Source organism: Ursus americanus, chromosome 33 (genome assembly GCF_024610735.1).
Source record: "Ursus americanus isolate L20-20 chromosome 33, mUrsAme1.1.p, whole genome shotgun sequence".
Taxonomy (NCBI): Eukaryota; Metazoa; Chordata; class Mammalia; order Carnivora; family Ursidae; genus Ursus; species Ursus americanus.
This window is the reverse complement of record NC_142159.1, coordinates 24,495,017-24,518,062: the sequence shown is the minus strand read 5'-3', so window position 1 is coordinate 24,518,062 and position 23,046 is coordinate 24,495,017. Positions and strand designations below refer to the sequence as shown.

Here is a 23,046-nt window from a genome sequence, read left to right as displayed (position 1 = left end):
TTTATAAAACATTCCTAACTTTGGGTCTAAGGTACCAAAAATAATTTGTAAACAGCATTTAAAAGTTAACTTATTTATGGGGGCGTCTGGGTGGCTCAGTCCGTTAAGCGTCAGCCTTGGGCTCAGGTCATGATTCCTGGGTCCTGGGATCAAGCCCTGCATCGGGCTCCTTGTTCAGCAGGGAGCCTGCTTCTCCCTCTCCCTCTGCTGTTCCCCCTACTTGTGCTTTCTCTCTCTCTCTCTCTGTCAAATGAATAAATCTTTAAAAAAAGAAAAAAGAATACTGTCTATTACAGTGAGTTCAGTGTTCAGTATATTAACAACTTTTTTTTTAATTCAATTAGCCAACTTATAGTACAACATTAGTTTCAGATATAGTGTTCAATAATTTCTCAGTTTCGGGGAGCCTGGGTGGTGCAGTCGTTAAGCGTCTGCCTTCAGCTCAGGGCGTGATCCCAGCGTTCTGGGATCGAGCCCCACATCAGTCTCCTCCGCTAGGAGCCTGCTTCTTCCTCTCCCACTTCCCCTGCTTGTGTTCCCTCTCTGCTGGCTGTCTCTGTCAAATCAATAAATAAAATCTTTAAAATAATAATAATAATTTTTCAGTTTCATATAACACCCAGTGCTCATCACATCACGTGCCCTCCTTAATGTCCATCATCCAGTTATCCCATCCTCCCACCCACTTCCCCTCTAGCAGCCCTCAGTTTCTTTCCTATAGTTAAGGGTCTCTCATGGTTTTTCTCCCTCTCTGATGACTTCCCATTTTTCCCTCCCTTTAAACTTTTTTTGATCTAATGATGGATTCAGACTTTTATTGCTAGGTAAATTTTCTTTTCTTTTTTAAAATGTTTTATTTATTTTTGAGAGAGAGAGCACGCATGAATGGGGAGCCTGCTGTGCAACTTGATCCCAGGACCCTGGGATCACAACCTGAGCCAAGGGCAGCTGCTTAACCGACTGAGCCACCCAGGTACCCGCTAGGTAAATTTTCTAATAAGACAAATTTCTTTCTTATTTGAACATTCTGATCTTTGTAGCATAATCTGTCATGTATTTTTTTTTATGTGAGTTTTTACTGTAGGAATGATGACTGAAATTTCCTAAGTTGTTGGTTTTTTTTTTTAAGATTTTATTTATTTGACAGAGAGAGAGACAGCCACTGGGAGAGGGAACACAGGCGGGGGGAGTGGGAGAGGAAGACACAGGCTCCCAGCGGAGGAGCCCGATGTGGGGCTCAATCCCAGAGCCAAAGGCAGACGCTTAACACCTGAGCCACCCAGGCGCCCCATGAAATTTCCTAAGTTTTTATACACTAAATATGATTAAAGACCTCTTAAAAACATTTAATTCCTACCATTTACAAATTAGAAAAAATGTGCATTTTGTTGCTATTATATTAAGAAATACTCTTATTAATACTTTACTAATATTCCTTAAGATATCTAGCTTTACGAAACATCTATATTCTTTTTAAATATTTTATTTGTAATAACTTAGAACTTTTACATAGCATAGTGAGAATCTTAGAGTCTTTACAGAATCCTTAAGCAGGCTTTACACTAAGAAAACCCTTGAACAACTTGGTTGATAGGTATGCTTGAAAAGAGTCTGTACTTGTCCTGACAGTGAACAACTTTTCTTCCCAGGGCTCAGGGATTCATGACCCGAGCCAAAGGCAGACACCTAACCAACTGATCCACCCAGGCGCCCTTTTTTTTTTTAAGATTTTGTTTAAGTAAACTCTGTATTCAACATGGGGTTTGAACTCACAACCCCAAGATCAAGAGTCACATGCTCTACTGACCAAGCCAGCCAGGCACCCCAGCAGATGGTATTCTTATAAAAAATACTGAAGAGCAAATTACCCAATGTGTTAATATCACATTACCCTTGGGATTTTGGTCAGCGTGCCAGCTGCCCTGCAATAGGGAGTCTTCCCTTCTTCCAAACTAACAGCATCTCCGATTTTTTTGACTAGGCACATAGCCATCTCCAGGAAAGACTACATTTTCAGCTTTCCTTGCAGCTATCTGTGGCCTTGTGATTTTGTTATAATTAAAGGGACAGAGCAGAAGTGATGTGAGTAACTTCTGGAAAGTATCCTCACAAGATGGGGACGTACCCAGCTTTTGCCCCTTCCTCCTCCCTCCTGGTCAGAATGCAGAACTGACCAGAAGAACTAGAGATGCTCTTTGACTAAAATGAAAAAGCTGGGACTCCTAATGAGAATGAAGATACCATACTAGCTCAGGGCTGTCCATGCTTTACATGAAAGGAACTTCTACCTTGTTCAAGCCATTGTTATTTTGGGTTTCTGCCACTCACTGCTATACCTAATCCTACTTAAAACAAAGCAAACCTACAAAGAAAGAGTACTATATGTATTTATTAAGTACTACTTCATTAAACAATTTCTAATACATATTTTAAACTTCCTAGGATTAAAATTAAAATTTTTGGATGATTCAAAAAACTAAGAAGCACTGAAATGTCTTTCCATACTACATATAAGATATAAAAATGTTATTATCAAGAATTTGTCCAAAAATCAGCTTCCTGTATATCCTCTGGGGTCAGATTAAGCCAAGTCTCCTATATCATCGAACTCAATAAACTATACAATAATATTATCCAATCATTCACTTGACAAGTGAATACCTGCTACGTTCTTCACTTGACAAGTGAATACCTGCTACATTCTTCACCTGCTAGATGCAAAGGACACAGAGGTGACCAAAGCAACTCTCCTGGAGTTGACAGCAATATACTTGAGGTTGCAGAATCTGAGGGCAACACTCCAGATGCCTCTCTTCTAGCCTCCAAGTTAATTATACCCCTTCTGCTACCATGTTCTTGTTTCAGACGAGTATAATATGATTAGGCTTCAATTCTGCTCTACTAACATAATCATATATAATCACATTCCTTAAAGATTATTCTCCCACTACCAAAATTAAAATCAACATATTACCAAAATGCCATAGCAGCTATCATTAATGGTGGGCCACTTTTCCAAATGGCAAATCTTATTTTCACATAACATTTCTCCTTAATTTCATCTCAAAAAGTAACCTCACCCTTAAATTTAAAAAATACTTTGCAGTTCCCCCTAGCTCCCAGGGAATGTCCTTAAAATAAGTCAGAATGTAGGGCTGCTAAACAGACGGCCAACCATGTTTAGTTATTCCTCCCAGGCCATTAAACCAAGCTCACTAAAGAGCAGAAGCTGGACCAACAAGATGCCTTGCACTCTCTCTCCATCCCCTACCTTTCTGAACCTAACACGAAGGAATACTAATCTGATTGGGTCAGAGTCCAAAACACTAATTGGACCTGTTTATAAATTCAAAGATCAAATGCAGATTAAACATGACATATATATGAGGGTTTGCGATCTTGCACTTGCTCATTTCTCCCTCTTTGGGTCTTCTGTAAAGTAGCCAGCCTACAGTAGTAAGATAGTGGGATTTAGGAGGAAGGGAGATCCCTTGCCTAGGCCTTAAGTTTAAGCAATATGCTACAACCCAGGATACTAGACAGCTCTACATGGGTATTTTGGCCAAAAGCCCAATTAATAATAAAATAATACTTTGAATTCCCCACTTGCCATGTTGTACTCATATAAATCTCCTTCAGGAACATCACAAGGAAGAGAAACAACTAAGCTATGACATTCTGATCATTTATTAACACCCCAAACCTTGCCTTTACTCTATGGTCTATGTCATTCACTTGGTATTTAATCATGTACAATACTGTAGCATTTCCTACATCCAAGAAATAATGAAAGTTTTAGTTAGTAACTTAGAACTTATTTGAACCCTGTAGAGCTGACCCACTCCTGGTTATTGAGTATTGCAGATAACAAAGAAAGCAAACATAATAGAAAGTTAGATCTCTAAATGACAATCATAACAGTAAATAATTTTTAAAGGCTAGTACTTAGCGAATACTTACTATTTACCAAGAAACATTTTAAGCATCTTGTATGTATTAATTATTTTGGTCCTCACAACAAACTTGTGAGATGAGTACTATTATTATCCCCCATTTTACAGATAAGTAAACTGAGACCCAGAGAGGTAAGTAAATTGCCTAAAGTCACAGAGTTATTAAGCAGCAGACTGGGGACTGAATCTAGAGCTCTTAACTACTTTGTTAAATAGTATGATGGTTAGGAGTGGACAAATACCAACTGGTACATTTTGAGGCTCAGTACCCAAAAGCCATCCAAGGAGACAGAAGGCAACATGGATCAGGATCTCAGGAAAGAGATTAGGGCTGTATTTATAAACCTGCAAACCAGACACACTAGGTAGAACAAGGTCACACTAGAAAACGGTGCTGAGGGAGAAGTTAATAAACAGAATCATGAGAAACAGCAATATTTAAATATTAAGTAGTTAAAATAGTTAAAAGTTAACATTTTAGGCCAAACTGGTAATGCGGTAGGGTGGTATTTTTGTATGTTATATATACAAAACATATACTATATTACAAATCAAAATATATAATAGTTATACCTACTCTGCGGAAACTAGAATATAATTTAACTATAATGACTATAGGCTTATGGTAGCATCTGTTTTTATTGTACCATTGGTCATAACTAAACTTTTCACGCTAAATCTTTAGACAATAACACTACCTATAGCACTGTTCCTATGAGAGAAAATAATCTGCTTTAAGATCTACCTTCGGGGGGGCGCCTGGGTGGCACAGCGGTTAAGCGTCTGCCTTCGGCTCAGGGCGTGATCCCGGCGTTATGGGATTGAGCCCCACATCAGGCTCCTCCGCTGTGAGCCTGCTTCTTCCTCTCCCACTCCCCTTGCTTGTGTTCCCTCTCTCGCTGGCTGTCTCTATCTCTGTCAAATAAATAAATAAAATCTTAAAAAAAAAAAAAAAAAAGATCTACCTTCAGGAATGCTTCCCAGGGTACAAACCTATGAAAGGAAAGATGGCCTAAATACATGATCACCTTTCAGTGATTTTAAGACGCCCGATGTTTACATTTGTACAGCATGAGAACTGAGACAGGTCTTACACAGTTTAATTGTTAGCAGTTCTTTCATTCTTAGCAGTACATAAAATAATGGCGCATCTTACTACTGACCCCATCTTAGATACAATGAAATATGTCTTTTAGAATACATTTAATTCCACACGTAAGCATATATACTGATGTAGTTAAAGGAAAACTTTCTGACTTCCACAGGTTTACAATCTAATAGAAAGAACATGATTTAACATTAAGATATAGGGACACCTGGGTGGCTCCGTCGGTTTAGCATCTGCCTTCAGCTCAGGTCATGATCCCAGGGTCCTGGGATTGAGACCCGCACTGGGCTCCTTGCTCAGCAGGGAGCCTGCTTCTCCCTCTGCCTTACACCCCCCATTTGTGTGCGCGCTCTCTCTCTCTTTCTCTCTGACAAATAAATAAAATCTTTTTTAAAAATAACATTAAGATATAAATGGAAGAAATAAACATTAACACCAAATATGAGTGTCTTTTCACCATCTTTCAATGCTGTTGTAATAGTGCACATGAATGTCCTGGCTGATGATCTCAAGAGCATCCCCAATGCCAAAGAGAGGCAAATGCCAAGTGCTTACTAGGCCGGGCTCCAAAGTCATTGTCCAGTTTCTAACTGTGATGATGAAGCATGGTTACATTGGTCAATTTGAAATAACTGATGTTCGCAAAGCTGGGAAAATTGTTGTGAACCTCATAGGCAGGTTAAACACATGTGGAGTGGTCAGCCCCAGATCTGATGTGCAACTCAAAGATCTAGAAAGATGGCGTAATAACCTATTCCCGTCCCACCAGTTTTATTCATTGTACTAACAACCTCAGCTGGCATCACGGACCATGAAGAAGCAAGACAAAAATACACGGGGGCAAAAATCCCAGGATTCTTTTTCTCAGGATGTAATGCATATGTGCAAAAAAACTGCCTCAATAGACCCCCCAAAAAAATTAAAAAAAGAAATGATAAAATAAATGGGAAGGTAAAGGAACTGAAGAAAAGAGAAAAGGTACTTAATTAGTAGGAAATCAGAGTGGCCAAACAAAAAAAAAAAAAAAAAAAAGGCAGGTATCCTAAGCATAGTTTTAATTGAAAGAGATTAAATCTGGGATGCCTGGGTGGCTCAATTGGCTAAGCATCCAACTCTTGATTTGAGCTCAGGTCATGATCTCAGGATCCTGGGCTCTAGCTGGGAATTGAGCTCCGTGCTCACCAGGGAGTCTGCTTGGGGATTTCTCTCCCCTTCTCTCTGCCCCTCCCCCCACTCAAATAGGTAAATAAATCTTTTAAAAAAGAGAGAGAGAGATTAAATCTGATGTAAGAACAACAGGAAGAAGGTAGAGAATAAATGATCCCTGAACAAAGGCAGAAGGAGAAGATGAATAACATGAGGTTATGGTCATGCCACTCCCTCCTAAGAATCAGCAATTAATTCTAGTCAAAGTAAAGCATTACTTGAGGATAACTAAACAAAAGGGAAAACATTTTTTAAGTCTTCTATATTTCTCTCCTTTGAACTCCTGTAGTGGTTTGGGGGGGGTGTTTAAGATTTTATTTATTTATTTGAGAGAGAGAACAAGCGGGGAGAGGCAGAGGAAGAGGGAGAAGCAGACTCCCCGCTGAGCAAGGAGCCCAACACAGGACTGGATCCCAGTACTCTGAGATCATGATCTGAGCTGAAGGCAGCCACTTAACCGACTGAGCCACCCACATGCCCCCTTGTAGTGGTTTTAAAATAAATCTACAGGGGGGGCGCCTGGGTGGCACAGTGGTTAAGCGTCTGCCTTCGGCTCAGGGCGTGATCCCGGCGTTCCGGGATCGAGCCCCACATCAGGCTTCTCCGCTATGAGCCTGCTTCTTCCTCTCCCACTCCCCCTGCTTGTGTTCCCTCTCTCTCTGGCTGTTTCTGTCTCTGTCGAATAAATAATAAAATAAATAAATAAATAAATCTACAGGGACGCCTGGGTGGCTCAGTTGTTAAGTGTCTGCCTTTGGCTCAGGGCGTGATCCCAGCGTTCTGGGATCGAGCCCCACGTCAGGCTCCTCCAGTAGGAGCCTGCTTCTTCGTCTCCCACTGCCCCTGCTTGTGTTCCCTCTCTCGCTGGCTGTCTCTGTCAAATAAATAAATAAAATTTTTAAAAAAATAAATAAAATAAAATAAAATAAATCTACAAACTTTTTTATATTCCTCCTTCAAGAGGTAGACCTTCACTTCCTTCCCTTTGCCCATGGACTGGACTTAGTGACTTGACTTTAAGGAATAAAATACGATAGAGATGATGGTGTGTAACTTCTGGGACTAGGTCAGAAAAGGCACTGAGGGGGCACCTGAGTGTCTCAGTCAGTTGAGCATCTGACTCTTGATCTCGGCTCAGGTCATGATCTCAGGTTGTGGAATCAAGCCCTGCCATCGCATCAGGCTCCATGCTCAGTGGGGAGTCAGTTCCAGATTCTCTCTCCCTCTCCCTCTCGCTCTCCCTCAACTCACGCATATGCTTGCTTGCTCCCCCCACACAAATAAATAAATAAATACATAAATAAGTTTTGTTCTATTTTGTTTTTTTACTTTAAAAAAGAAAGAGGGGCGCCTGGGTGGCTCAGCGGTTAAGCGTCTGCCTTCGGCTCAGGGCGTGATCCCGGTTTCTGGGTTCGAGCCCCGCATCAGGCTCCTCTGCTGGGAGCCTGCTTCTTCCTCTCCCACTCCCCCTGCTTGTGTTCCCTCTCTCGCTGGCTGTCTCTATCTCTGTCAAATAAAGAAATAAAATCTTTAAAAAACAAACAAAAATAAATAAATAAATAAATAAAAAATAAAAAAGAAAGAAAAGGCATTGAGGATTCCCCCTTGCTTCCTCTTTCATCACACCTTCTGGAGGAAGCCAAATGCCACATCATGAGGTCACTCAGGTAACCACACAGAGAGCAACTGAAGCTTCCTGCAGAGGCCTTCCGCCCACAGCCAACTGAGTGAGCCATGTGAAAGCAGAGCTTCCAGCCCCAGTCAAGCCTTCAGATGACTGCAACACAGCTGACATTTTGACTGCAACCTCATGAGACCTAAAGCCAGAACCACTCAAGGCTAGCCACTCCCGAATGAATGACCACAGAAACTGTAAGATAACAAATATTTACTGTGTTGTCACCAAGTCTTGAGGTAATTTTTTTATGCAGCAATACATCGCTAATACAACCCCATGGCACTCTGTGTCTCTAAAACACCTATGTTTATCTTCTAACAATTATGTATATATAGATGGCCAGTACAGACAGTAATTTCTAGAAGGCTGTTCTCTTCATCTTTACATGCCTGCAAGGCTTACCTCAATGAACTACAGTCAAGGACTTGAGGGGTTTTTTAAATATTTGTTGATTCTTGCCAGTGCTTATACACTACAGATGTCCAAAACTGAAGTGATTACATCTTGAATAAGAGCACAGCTAGTGGAGTGGGGTAAAAAGAAAATATTGATTTGACTGATCTGATTTAAAGATAGAATGAGGGATTATAGCTATAACAACCAAAAATAACTCCAGAATGGAGCCATGGGGCCACTGGCTAGATCAGTCAGTAGAGCATGTGACTCTCGATCTCGGGGTCATGAGTTTGAGCTCCACGCTGGGTGATTACTTTTTTTTTTTTTTTTAAAGATTTTATTTATTTATTTATTAGACAGAGACAGAGAGCCAGCGAGAGAGGGAACACAAGCAGGGGGAGTGGGAGAGGAAGAAGCAGGCTCCCAGCGGAGGAGCCTGATGTGGGACTCGATCCCGGAACGCCAGGATCACGCCCTGAGCCGAAGGCAGACGCTTAACCGCTGTGCCACCCAGGCGCCCCACACGCTGGGTAATTACTTAAAACACACACACACACACACACACACCCTCCAGAATGACATAGGTATAAGGTGGAAAAGGCAGTCATTTTGTACCCCTGGAAGTACTGGAGTGCAAAGCTTGCTTGAAGAAAAACAGTACAGAGCAGCAAAGTGCTGTGATAGTAACACCAGAACTTACTTCATTATTCAGGAAAAAGTACAAGCCACTTGACTAAGAACGATTAATTTTACATGTGTTTCTCAAACTGTTCTATAGAATATTAGTTCCCATAAGAAGGCCAAACGTACTCGTTGGGGAAGGAAAAAAACAAAATAAACAACAACCCAAACAAAAAACCCTTCTGTAAACTACACGATGTTTCTGAGCCTTTAAGGTGTTAATGCACATTGTAAATTTACTTGAGGGTGGGGGGAATGGGTAACTGGGTGATAAGCATTAGGGAGGGCACTGGAGTTAATGAGCACTGGGTGTTATATGCAAATGATGAATCACTAAATTCTATCCCTGAAACTAATAATACAGTATATGCTAACTAACATGAATTTAAATAAAGAATAAAAAATAGGGACACCTGGGTGGCTCAGTCTGTTAAGCGTCTGCCTTCAGCTCAGGTCATGATCCCAGGGTCCTAGGATCGAGTCCCAGGTCAGGCTCCTTGCCCAGTGGGGAGCCTGCTTCTCCCTTTGCCGTTCCCCCTGCTTGTGTTCTCTCTCTCTCTCTGACAAATAAATAAATTCAATCTTTAAAAAAAAGAATAAAAAATAATAATAAACATAAATTTACTTGACCTCAAAACACTTAAAATATTTGTAGCATATTAGTATGCCATGAATATAGTTTGGGAAACAAGGACTTGGTAGGCAGGAAGGTAGACCACATAGATAGGTAGATTCCCAGGAAAAATACAAGACAGATGTAATAATATGATCTCACCTAAAAAAGCAATCTTAACTGACTACCATTTATGACAATGTAGTTTCTTAAAGCAAAATAAACTGATGGGTAAGCTATCAAAAGCAACAACAGCCATACCAGATGTCAGGAAAAATAAAGATGGGAAAAACATGACAGGATATAACAGCAGAAAAAAAAAATCCCCTCCCACAGGCCATGGCTCAGAATGCCTCCCATTCCCATAGCTTCTACTGTGTACCTCAATGAGATCTGGCTTGAACAGGTGAGCACCCTGCCATCTGGGAGGCTGGTAGATAGCTTAAGAAGTGGTCTGACTCCAAACCCTTAACCAATAGTCCTATCAGATCTTCTCTCTTGGGAAATGTTAATTAAATATACAATGAGTCCTTAGTAAAGGAAGTAGGAGCAGAAGCGGAAACAGAGGCATAAAGACACAAAGAAACCAGAGATAAAACAGCTGAGTGAATAGTAGAGGACTGGGTGGGCCACCCATGCCTGTTCAGTGTCTTGTGCAGAAGAATACCCGCCTTCAGTAAAAAATATTTAAGTTAGTATAATACTATCCAATCTGAACAACTTTACGTGGTGACCCAACCTGAGAGAGCGGGATCGCAAATTGATGATAACCCTTCAGTCACTTAAGTGACCCACTCATAAGGAAAGAAGAGGGGAGGGAAAGAGGAATGAAGGGTAGAGGAACACAGGTACTAGGTTTAAAAAGGAGCATCCGGTTTAAATTCACCTGAATAATGTCTTCATATAACAAACATCTTTTTTTTTTTTTTTTAAGATTTTATTTATTTATTTGACAGAGAGAGACACAGCAAGAGAGGGAACACCAGCAGGGGGAGTGGGAGAGGGAGAAGCAGGCTTCCCCCTGAGCAGCGAACCTGATGCGGGGCTCAATCCTAGGACCCTGGGATCACGACCTGAGCCGAAGGCAGACACAACAAATGAGCGACCCAGGCGCCCCAACAAACATCATTTTAAATCAGTGGTCAGCCTTTGCTTCTCATTAGGAATCAAGCAAAATTGTTGTAGCATGGATACATCTCCCCAGTGCAACCAGGTTCTGCCCAGGGAGGGAAAGGTTTCCAGAGTGTTCCCAGGCAGCTGCTCTGAATTCATACATGCAGACACTTGCCCACATTCTCACCTGCTCACTCCCCCCAAATTTATTCACCCCACATACATTAAGTGCCACCACCAGTCCACTAACTCTGCTCCCCACCTCCAGAAGTAAGGGGGTCAGGAATCAGACCTCTGGGAGCCCGGTGAACATGTACAAGGGTCAATGAATGTGTACATGCACGCTCTGCTGATTATGTGTGTGGCCATGTGTGCTACAATGAATGGGTTTTTGTAGGAGGGGCTCTCCCCTGCTGCTCTAAGACACTGTCTAGAGATGCTGCATGGCCAGGCTTGCTCACAAGCTCTCTTTCAGGTTAGTCCAGGCCCATAATGTCAACATTGTCCCCTCTGGAGTGGTGTCCTTATGCTACACAAAGCCTGCGCAACCATACACAGCCCTGGCACCATGGTATGTCTCAACAAACCCTTCCTGCTGAGGAGGCAACAAGGTAATCCAGTCACTATAGCTGAGCAGGATCCTTATCCCAAACAGTATTCCAGCATCCATGAGGCCTGTCAGAACCTGGGGTTCTTGTTCTGTGAGGCCTCTCTAGGTTCCATTTCTGTTCCTCTTTTCTCCAATATGTGAAATGACTTGAAGACTTTCTGTTCCTTGCAACCAAATAAGCCTAACCAAACCTTTACAAATCATATGTATAACTTGTTTTAAATTAGGGCATGGCCTGTAACTTCAACTTCTGATGCAAAAGCCCAGGACAAATAGGCTGTGAGGATTCCTCAAATACCAAGTGGTCTATGAATTAGAGGTCATATCATTTTGTAACGTAACCATATAAGGAAATATTTCACAATTAAACATATTGCTTATGGTTGCTGATACACTGGCAAGTTTTACCAAATGCAAACAATTTTACACTGACACAAACAGGTCACTTTGCCAAAAAAACCTCTTATATTAGCAGTCCTATCTGACCTAGGTACCTAAAATACAGACACATGGCATATCTTACATTACTTGGCACACGAACAAGTTAATTATACAAATCACAATTCCAACCAAAACCTCATTCTAGTAAATATATTTAGGATTTGAGCATGTTTGAGTTATTTGTAGTCAAATATTCATTAAAATGGCTTAAGCAATCTTAACCATTTTTTAACAAATAAGTGTTCATTTTTCCTCATTATTTTAAAAAACATCAGAACTGTTAGACAAGAAACCAAGCCCAGGGGTGCCTGGGTGGCTCAGCCGTTAGGCGTCTGCCTTCGGCTCAGGTCATGATCCCAGGGTCCTGGGATCAAGCCCCACATCGGGCTCCCTGCTTGGCAGGAAGCCTGCTTCTCCCTCTCACACTCCCCGTGTTTGTGTTCCCTCTCTCGCTGTCTCTGTCAAATAAATAAATAAAATCTTTAAAAAAAAAAAAAGAAAGAAAGAAACCAAGCACAAGCCAACAGGCTCACCAAAATCACACTTAAAACAGGACAAGCCTGGGCGCCTGGGTGGCACAGCGGTTGGGCGTCTGCCTTCGGCTCAGGGCGTGATCCTGGCGTTCTGGGATCGAGCCCCACATCAGGCTCCTCCGCTATGAGCCTGCTTCTTCCTCTCCCACTCCCCCTGATTGTGTTCCCTCTGTCACTGGCTGTCCCTATCTCTGTCAAATAAATAAATAAAATCTTTAAAAAAAAAAAAAACAGGACAAGCCAAGCTACAAATTTGGAATAACTACGAAGATACTACTACTAACAATCACTTAAACATGATTCAAGAGGAATTCCTAGTTGTTGAAAAACTCTATGACCAGCTAGAGCACAGTGTTATCAGAGTGATTATGTAAAACAATAAGTGTATTGTTTCGGGGTTTGTGTGTGTGTGTAATGAAGTTCACAGCTATGTTACACTAATGACTCTAAACATCTGAATTTTCTGCTATCTTAACCTTTAAATCTACTGCAAAACAAGCTGCCAAAAGCAGTTAGTCAGAAAGCACAGAATTCCCAGAAGAACTCAGTATATACAACTTATTTTACTACTTAAATGTTTTTTTGATTACTGGGATTTGAACAAGATGTTAAAGATTCAAAACTAATTTTAAAAGTAATGGGTACTTACTAAATCCAGAATAATATTCAACATACACTGGTTTTAAAAGGGCACAGGTCATATTCTTGTGTGTGTGTGTGTGTGTGTGTGTGTGTGTTTACAGCACCTGGCACATTTTTGTTCAATAGTACATATAATTGTTGCAGGACCTGACAGTGACTCTGTCCTACTTTTTAAAAACCTTTTGCTGACCACTCAGTGAAAGTTGAAAAACTAACTGGTACATTTATTTCTTGATTTGGATTACCTTTTTTTGTTGTGAACCGGTTCTCAGTTACTCTAGTTACCTTGCAACAAAACACTGGCAGAGAATATACTGGACTGAAATTCCTAGACTCTATTCCTACTGAATAAATAATACATTTTAACTGTTCGCATTTCATTGTAAAGGTACACAACTTTAGGGGTTACACTCCAAGTTTTGGGAAAGCAAAGTGAATCACAAATCACATTCCTTAGAGTAGGCAGTCTGAAACAGAAGGTGTTTATTCTATGCTGAGTCCCCCTTGCCTCTGCAAACCTCTCCAACAGTTCACTCCATTAAAACAATAGAGATGGGGTAGAATGTGTGATAAAAACCTTCCAGGCATTTATCAAAGATTATCTCTGAAACTACACTTTGGATTAGAAGTCTTTGAGCAGGAATTTGGCCTTCTGTGTCAATCTGTGTACACATTCATTTCACATTTTCTCTTGCCTCTGTGTTTTTTTTTAATCTAATCCATAGAATAAGTCGTCCTATCAGACTTAATTTCATTTGTTTACATGACAATTGAAAACAACACTACTGCAACACAACACTATTAACAGCTGCAAAATTACTGATTTTAGTGAGTTCCTTCCCCCCCCACCTCCCCCCACCCCCATGAAATCCCAGAAGAAAACCCTTGGGTTCAGGGCTAGGATTTTTCTTTTCTATAGGGTAGGTCTATTTGACTTTTTACTAATGATACTGAAAACTTTTTAAAGACTGCTAGTGTATATACGGTTTCCAACACCAAGAACACAAATAAATCCCTTTATTTTGTTTAGTATTTCAAGACAAACTATGTTTCTCATAAAAGAAGAGTATCAATTCAAAAGAGTCTTTGGTAGTCACTATGTGTAAATACTTCTGGTAATAGAACAAATTAATATCAAGACACAGCCAGTAATGTAAAAAGCCTCGATGCATCCGTGCCAGTCAAAGGACATCTGCATTAGCAGCTCAGGGAAGTGGCATTTGCAGGAAGGCACTACAACTGCGTTCAAAAGAAAATCATTAGGCCGCAGCCGTTAATCCCCTCCCCCATCCTCTTCATCAGGATCCCTCAAAGCAATTAACCAGTAGAAGGTGCTATTCTGCAACCCACAGTATTCACACCAATCTCCATCCTTGGCCCAGAGCTGGGTTTAACCCAGGTGGACTCTGTCAGCCTATTCCCTGTCCAGTATTCAAGTAGCCTCTACACCAGCCCCCAAAAGAGAAAACCAGATCTTTCTTTAGAACCCCTACTTACAAAACAAAACAAAAAATGACATCTCAATAGCCAGCATACTGGAGTATCAACCATCAGACCACTAAAATGTCAAAACACACAGACACTCTTTGCTAAATATTAACCTCAAATACGATTTTTATCATCTTAATTGAGACAATCTACTTCTACCTAGAAAAGACCCTGGTCACATTCACTACAATAAGAGTCAACTGAACAAATCACGGTCCCCAACAAAGTCAGGGGCAATGAGGAATAGGAAAGCTAACTATAAGGCCACGACACATAAAGAGGGATTTTATCTTTACATACACAAAAAAGAAAGGGCAGCAGAAACTAGGGCTGCAAAGGAAAGAAGGGAGGTGGAGAAGAGGAGTCTCTGAACATGTTTTTGAGTGTCCTTTAGTTTCCGATATACTCTTCTGCCTCTTAGAAGGTTGCAGAAAGAAGGCCAGACATGAGATGGGTGAAAGAAAGCTGAAAAAGAAAAGCGTCCACCCTTCCCCCATCTTCTCTCCTCTCTCCCAAAAAGAGCTGTGTTTGTCTGTGCAAACCTAGTCCCAAATATGGGAGAGAGAGAATGAATGTGTGTATGGAAGAACAATGAGCCCTCAGCCTGGTATTGTGTGTGTGTGTGTGTGTGTGTCTGCCTGCCTCTGTCTCTTTTCCCTTCGACCTCAACAACAACAGGGAGAGCTGGAAGCCAGCTTTCCATCCAGGCCATCAAAATCAAAACTGGTTTATAATTTACAGTGGAATTAACTCAGCAAGCAAATCCATGGAAGGAAATAGCTACCCAAAGATGATTTTATTATTGTATAGATCCATCCTCTCTCCCCTCCCCCAACAGACTGAGACTAAAGAAACCAGTGTACATCAGACAAAAAGGTCTCTCTTTAAATGGAAAGCAATTACCAAAACTGTTTCATATCTAAACATAGGATGCATTAATTTGTGTCACATCAAAATGTTTGTTTTGTAATTCACCAAGTTTCCCTTTTACTAGTTATCTTTTTTGTGTTTAAAAAATTTGCTTTGGGGAAAGCTATTTCAGGATTCATACAAAACTACTTTCTAAATGTCCCTTAAAATAGCAACACATACTGAAACATTTAAAGCACCCAGTTTCTCAAGGACACATTTTGCTTAAATCAATGTTTGAAGTCTGTAATCCAGAAAAATTGTAAGCAAACCTTGGAAAAGAGGCACAGGAAAATGACAATTCAACAATGAATCATTTTGTTTTCCTTTCAACAACTTCTCAAGCAACCAGTTTCAAAGGAAACCTGCAATACTTTCCCCCTCCCAACACACACACACACACACACACACACACACACACACACAATCTATGTAACACTACCTCTCTTCTTTCCAAAACCTTAAAAAATAAATAAATAAAACTAGAAGCCACTCTCTTTCAGAGAGCAGAACTCAAACATGGTAGTAAGAATTTTATTCTGCTGCAAGTGATTTGGGGTTTCATAATTTAGTGATCACACAGAGCAGAGAACTGGAGATGTAGAACACAAAGAAGGAATCTTTCCTTAATGTGAAAATAATACTTTAATAAAAGTCCTCCCCCAAGACCCCCAAATCCACAAACATTCAAGAAATTTACAGTTTGGGTCCCTGACTTCCTTTTCCTTCCCCCCCAACCCCAACCCCCAGTTCAACCAATAATTTAGTCACATGAAACAGTTTAACCTCAGACAAGTCAAACAAGAGCATGAATAAGCAGCAAAGAAAGAACAGGAGTCGAAAGGCGAGTGGGACAGTTACCTGGCCCGGGCAGGGCCGAAGAAGTCCCCGGCCCTTTATTCCCGTCCCCCGCGGAGGCGCGCGGCTCTCACGCCGGCCTCCCCTTCCTGGCTCCCGGCTGACCGAGGAGTCCACGCCGACCCCCTGCCGCCCCACGCCCGTGCCCAAGACTAGGGGCCGGGAGAGAAGGCAGCTGCCACGCGCCGGCAAGTTGGAGACTTACCTTCCCCGAATGCGCTACACCATCAATGGAGGTGTGTTCGTCCGGCTCCGGGAAAGTGGGGGACGGGGCGGGAGGCCCGCGGGGCTGGGAACCGCCGGGCTCGGGCCGAGGAGGGGCCGGCCGCGGGGACAGGGCCGGGGGCTGCGGGGGCTTCCCTCCCGTGACCTCTGGGGCGGTCTCCACTAGCTCCCTGCTCCTCGCTCGGCCAGTCCTTCAGGAGCGGGAGCCCAGGATCATGTCTGGTTTTGTTTTTCTGAGGGCGAGGGGCTCCCTGAGGATGATGGTGATTTTTTTTTCCTCAACTAGGAAAGAAAATGAGGCAGAGACAATGTGGGAGGCGAGCGAGGGGAGAGCACGGGGCAGGCGGAGGCGGGGGCGAGACCCGAGGCAGGCGAGCGTCTCGGGCGTGCGGGAGGAAGAGGAGGCTGGGAGCGCGGGGGACGGCTCGCGAGCGTCTGTGGGAGCAGCGGCGCCTCGGCGATGGTGGCCGAGCCGCGGCGGGGCTGCTGCACCGACCCGCCGCCCACTCCGCGCTCGGGTCCGGCCCACCTCGCAGTATCGCGCCTCGTCATTGGCGCCTCCCGTGGTGACGCGCGCGGAAGTTGGGCCAATGGGAGGCGGAGGGCGGGCGGAGGGGCGGGACTTCTTGCGCTCTCTCATTCTCTCTCTATCCCTCTCTCTTTTTTTTCTTTCTAATAAAAAGAGCAGGAGAGAAGGAGGGGAGCGGCCGGGTTGTGCCGACGCCGCAGTCCGGGCTCTAGCGCGCGCTCCGGGCGGCGGCGGGCGGTGGGCTGGGCCCCCCACCGGGGCGCGTCTTTGTGCGGAGCCGGGGTGGCGGCGCTCTGCGGTCTGGTCCCACGGGCGCGATTGGCCCGAGTCCCGCTGCTCTTGCTATTACCAGGGTCACAATTTGCCTTTTCAACCACTTCAGACGCGGACTCATATTCCTGGGAGGGGGGACACGGAGTGGGTGCCAACGATTCGCTTAAGGACTCTCGAAATTCTGATGAGAATGAACGTTTTCAAAACAAGTCTATAGCGGAAGATTAAGAAAGAGAAAAACGAAATTCGCAGGTCGCGCTGCGTGTTTGAAAAGAATATAATAAAGAGGAAAAGCCTGGAAAGTCTCATCAAGGAATAAAGAAGGGACTAGAACCCCAGTCGCAGAAGGAATGTTAGGGAGAGAGCAGTGCGCACAACTCTATGCCGTAAGTTTGAAAAATAAAGTCTTTTTTAAAAATCCAAATATCACCCTTTTCCTTTGAGAAACCTAGTATTCTGTCCCACTTCCCAAAAGGCTGGTAATCACAGGGTCGACGGTGCTGTAAGGGGAGTGAGGGGCAGGCCAAATGCTCATATTCTATTTAATATAATTTATAGGAATGAGGGGTTTGGAAATTTTAATTATGACTAGCAGTTTTTGAAATGCATATCATGTTTATTGAGTTCTTTCACACACCCTGGCATGAATCCAGGGCGAATCATCAACCTATTGTTGGTTTGTTAATATACTGTAAATGCTTATTGGTGTCCTTACACCATACACTCTCCCTGAAGGAGTTCAGATCTGTATATAATAGAATAATTAAGGGATAGAACACAGCGCAAAATAATTCACTCATCTAGTTCAAATAAAGTGATAATTTTCTCTTTGGAATATCTATTCAGATTATAATTTCCACATCCAGCAGTTTCTTTTAAGAATAATTTGGACTAGCAGGTATCATTGGACTATGACCCAAGAGATCTAAAAAAAATGGGTCCTTGCCATTACCTTTCTGAGTAACTTTTAGCGAGAAAAACCCTCCCTTGCTGCAACTCCTTCAGCTATGAAATGGGAAAAGTAGTTAATACCTCATTATATATCTAATAATGTGAGAACTGAATTTTACAACATAATAAATTCAGTAAACAGCTCTGGACATCCTAGGTATGATGGAACTATTCAACATCAGTTTGGAAATAATGAGGAGTAAAGTGTATTAGATGGCTTCAGTGTCCATCACAATCTACACTTACAAGAACAGTCTTTCTAATAAAGGTTCAGCCCTATGGTGGGCAAATGGACAACAGTTTTTCAGAAGGTGCCTGTGGATCCTACACTACCAGTAAGCAGGGAGGAGAGAGGCTCTCAAGATCAGCAAACCACACTTATTCTAGTATTAGGGCTTGCCATCACATTCATTTATCTATAAAAATATAGATTTGGGGTGCTTGGCCAGCTCAGTTGGTTGAGCATCTGGCTTTTGATTTCAGCTCCGGTCATGATCTCAGAGTTGTGGAATCGACCTGCACAACGGGCTTTGCACTCAGCAGACGGTCTGCTTGAGATTCCCTCTCTCCCTCTCCTTCTAAGCCTCCTCCCCTCCTTCTCTAAAAAAAAAAAAAAAGTAGATTAAAGGGTGCCTGGCTGACTCTGTTGGAAGAGCATGTGACTCTTGATCTCCCAGTCCGGAGTTCAAGCCCCACGTGGGGCATGTAGAGCCTACTTCAAAATAAAATGTAGATTTAGAAGTCTTAAGATTTCCCATTGTTACAAAGCATAATATTATTGTATTGTGCCATAAAATTAGCAAACTAGATCTCTTTAACTACAACAATCCCATGCAAGAATTGTGGCCCAGCCATAAAGCTGGAGAGAACGGCCTTCCTGAGAGGCTGGTAATGTAATAACAATATGTCTTAATAAAGACAACTATTAAACCATTGACTGAAAGCTTACTACATCCCAAGTGCATGCGAAGCGTGTTATATTCCTTGGTCCACTTAGTCCTGACAACAGCCCATGAGGTATATCATTATCTCCATCATAAAGGTCAAGAAACTGGGCCTTGGAGAAGTTAAATAACTTGGTCAAGGTGAAAGAGGTCAAATATCTAGTGGGTTTTTTTCCCCACTATGAAATTAGAAAGAATTTCCTTATTCTCTTTTCAGCAAGCTTTAGAAAATGGGGATTACTTTGGTTATCGAATTTGAAAATATCAAGAAGGACTTTTGTTAATTATTTTATGTGTCTTACTACAGGTAGAAGTGATTTCATTTTGTATACAGAGGTCACATCAGGGACATAGTACCGCTATCTAAAAGAAGCAGGAGAAAGAGGAATTTTTTAATAAATGATGTTGGGACTACCAGATAACTATATAGGGGAAAAAATGCAGGAAAAAAAATTCTTTAGGGACACCTGGGTGATTAGTTGTCCGATACTTGATTTCAGCTCAGGTCGTGCTCTCAGGGTTGTGAGATCAAGCTCTGCACTGGAAGTGCAACCTGCTTAAGATTCTCTTTCTCCCTCTCCCTGTGCCCCTCCTCCTGCTTTCTCCCTCTCTCTCTCACACACTCTCTCAAATAAATAAATCTTCAAGAAAAAAATTATTTAACTAGATTTATTTTATTCTAAATCCCTCCCCCCCAAAATTATAGGTGGATTTTTTTAAAGACTTTATTTATTTGACAGAGAGAGACAGCGAGAGAGGAAACACAAACAGGGGGAGTGGGAGAGGGAGAAGCAGGCTTCCCGCCGAGCAGGGAGTCCACGCAGGGCTCTATCCCAGGACCCTGGGGTCATGACCTGAGCCGAAGGCAGACACTTAACGACTAAGCCACCCAGGTGCCCCTAGATGGATATTTTTTAAATGTAAAAAATGAAACCACTGAAGGACCCCTGCCTGGCTCAGTTGGTAGAGCATGCAACTCTTGATCTCAAGGTCATGAGTTCAAGTCCCATGTTGGGTGTAGAGATAACTTAAAAAAAAAAAAAAGGCAGTGGGGTGCCTGGGTGGCTCCGTCAGTTAAGCATCCAGCTCTTGATTTCATGGTCTCAGTGTGATGAGATCAAACCCTCATTGAGCTTCACACTCAGCAGGGAGTCTGAGATTCTCTCTTCCTTTCCCTCTCCTCTTCCCATCTCCCAGCTGTCTCTTTCTCTCTCTCAAATAAATAAACAAATCTTTTTTAAAATTACAGAAACCTCACCGTGGTCTACAGGATTCTGTAAGACCCATTGAACCACTATTTGTTAGGGTGAGTTTAGGAGTTTATTTTATTACTGTCCTCTGTAACCCACATATAGGTTATGTTTATTCTTTTGTATATGTCAGATATTTTATGATTATTTTAATGAAATCATGAAAGTGATTAGAGGAATACCAGAATTTTTTTCAAATCATGGATTGAAGAAGTTTTTCTAAGCATGACAGGAAACCCAGAAACCATAAAGGAAAAACACCAATAAATTTTATGTATGCATATTTTACATTTCTATAAAGCACAAAAAAACCCACAACAATGCAAGAAATAAACAACACCTATAATAAAGTACTAACTTCCTTTTTTCTTTAAAGATTTTATTTTTTTTTAAGATTTTACTTATTAGGGTGCGCGGGTGGCTCAGTCTGTTGGGCGTCTGCCTTTGGCTCAGGTCATGATCCCAGGTCCTGGGATCCCTGCTTCTCCTTTCCCTCTGCCTGCCACTATGCCTATTTGCACTCTCTGGTGCTCTCTCTCTCTCTCTGTCTCTCAAATAAATAAATAAAATCTTTAAAAAAATAAAATCTTTTTTATTTTATTATTTTATATATTTTATTTTATATATTTTATTTGTTTATTTGAGAGAGAGAGTGAGAGAGAGCACAAGAGCAGGGTGAGGGGGAGAGGGAGAAGCAGATTTTCCGCTGAGCAGGAAACTCAGGACTCCAGGATCATGATCTGAGCCTTAGGCAGGTGCTAACTGACTGAGCCACCCAGGCACCCCTAAAGTACTAATTTCTTTAATACAAAGAGCTCTTACAGATTTATTTTTTTTTTAATCAGAAAAATGGAAAAAAATATGAACGAAAAATTCACAGAGAAATATGTTCAATAAACATGATTCAATCATAATAAAATAAATGCAAATTAAAATCATCTCTCAGATTAGGGGAAATTTTTAACTTCATAATACCCAGTATTGATGAGGATGTGGGAAAACAAGTACTCTGATGCACTGTTTGTAAAAATGTAATCAGTCCCTCTTTTAGAACACAATTTGGCAACCACCTATGGAAAGGTCAAATATCCATACCCTTTGACCCAGAAATTCCACTTCTAGAAAGCCATTCTACAAATAATCTTGCATAAATGTACAAAAATATATACAAACACATATATAATTGCAACATTATTTATAATAGTGAAAACCCAGAAAAAACGCCAACATCCACCAACAAAGACTGTTTAAATATAGTACAAACATACAATGGAATACTTTATAGCTTTCAAAAAGGATTAGGTAAATCTGAATTGATATAGAATGATAATCAGGATTCAGAGTTAAATGAAAATAGCAAGTCACAGAACAATTAGGCAGAGTATAATTTTATGTATTTTTGTTAAGTAGGCCCTACACCCAACATGGGGCTCAAACTTAAAACCCCCAGATCAAGAGTCACATGCTCTACCCCCTGAACCAGCCAGTCGGCCCCTATTTGTATTTTATAAGGACAAAATTTGTATATGCTTCAAAGATGCCTAAAAACATATTCACCAGAAAACATTTCGAGTGATTCCAGTGGGCATGGAATGAAGAATAAGGAGGGAACAGGAGACAGACTTTTGGTTTCATTCTACTCTGTTCTGTTTGATTTTTTTCTCTTCGTATCAAGCATGTATAATTTTTATAATTAAAAAAGAAGAATTCACGTTCTTTGAACATATGGCTGGTAACTAGCCTTCATAATTCACCAGAAGTACTCGAGCTTTAGAACAAGTAAATTATTTTCCTCTAAAATGCCTTCAGCAAAACTGGGGTGCTTTATCAAGCCTGGTAACAGACTGAAGCTCGTTTCTAGGCATTTTCTTTGAAATGGCCTTCCAAGTGTCTGCAGCGCAAACGCCAGCCCGTCCGAGCTTCAGCAACCTCCCATTGTACTTTCTCAGGCTGAGCAAGAGCAGAGCCGACACCGTGGTATGTCTGCGCACGCTCAGCACGCAAGTTGGGTTTACCCACAGCGGGGTTGTGCTTCATGATGTGTTGAACATCGAAATTGCACCCTCTCCAGGCTTTTCCCTCAGGCCAAGTAAGTAACCCCTGATAGAGCCTTTGAAAATCCCTGCGCTGAACTGAACTGGAGAAATGGGTGATTACAGTACTTATTGCAGAAGGCACGTGTCACGCATGCAAACATGTACAAGAGGGAAACTGCTTTCCAAAACTCATAGCCCCTTTCCTTTGTGTGGACATGAGCGACTGTGGAGCAGGTGAGGTTGTGCATTCAGCTCCAGTCTCTGATGAATTTTCTTTCAACCAAAGTAGAAGCGGGTCTGTATCCCAGCACACCTATAGATAGATCTCAAGGAAACCCTGCTCCACTGAACCGCATCAGATCCAGTGGAATGACGCTCTACTCTGAGTCATGCTTAGCCAGCCAATGCCACAGCATGCTGTCCGGGGGCAACGGGTGTCTTCTGGATAAGATCTAAACCCAACATCTGACTTCTGACCACATGTGGTCATTGAAGAGCCTCATAGGGCTTCGTGAAAGAATTAAGGGGAGGAGATGTTGATTTTCATTGTCCTGGCCCAATTCCAAGTTTGATCGTTCGCAGTCCTCCTCCTTTGTCTGCCCGCCATCG

The 23,046-nt window shown here is 42.0% G+C and overlaps 1 protein-coding gene and 1 pseudogene across 1 annotated transcript in view; one reads left to right on the top strand and one right to left on the bottom strand.

Annotated features, from left to right (window-relative positions):
* Positions 1-16,929, bottom strand: part of RERE (arginine-glutamic acid dipeptide repeats) — a 409,563-nt gene extending 392,634 nt beyond the window's left edge. Inside the window, exon 1 of the mRNA XM_045803582.2 lies at positions 16,435-16,929. The gene's annotated coding sequence lies outside the window, so the exon portion shown is untranslated. The remainder of the gene's footprint in view (positions 1-16,434) is intronic.
* Positions 5,545-11,022, top strand: LOC123796087 (small ribosomal subunit protein uS8 pseudogene; annotated as a pseudogene).
* Positions 16,930-23,046: the final 6,117 nt, after the last annotated feature.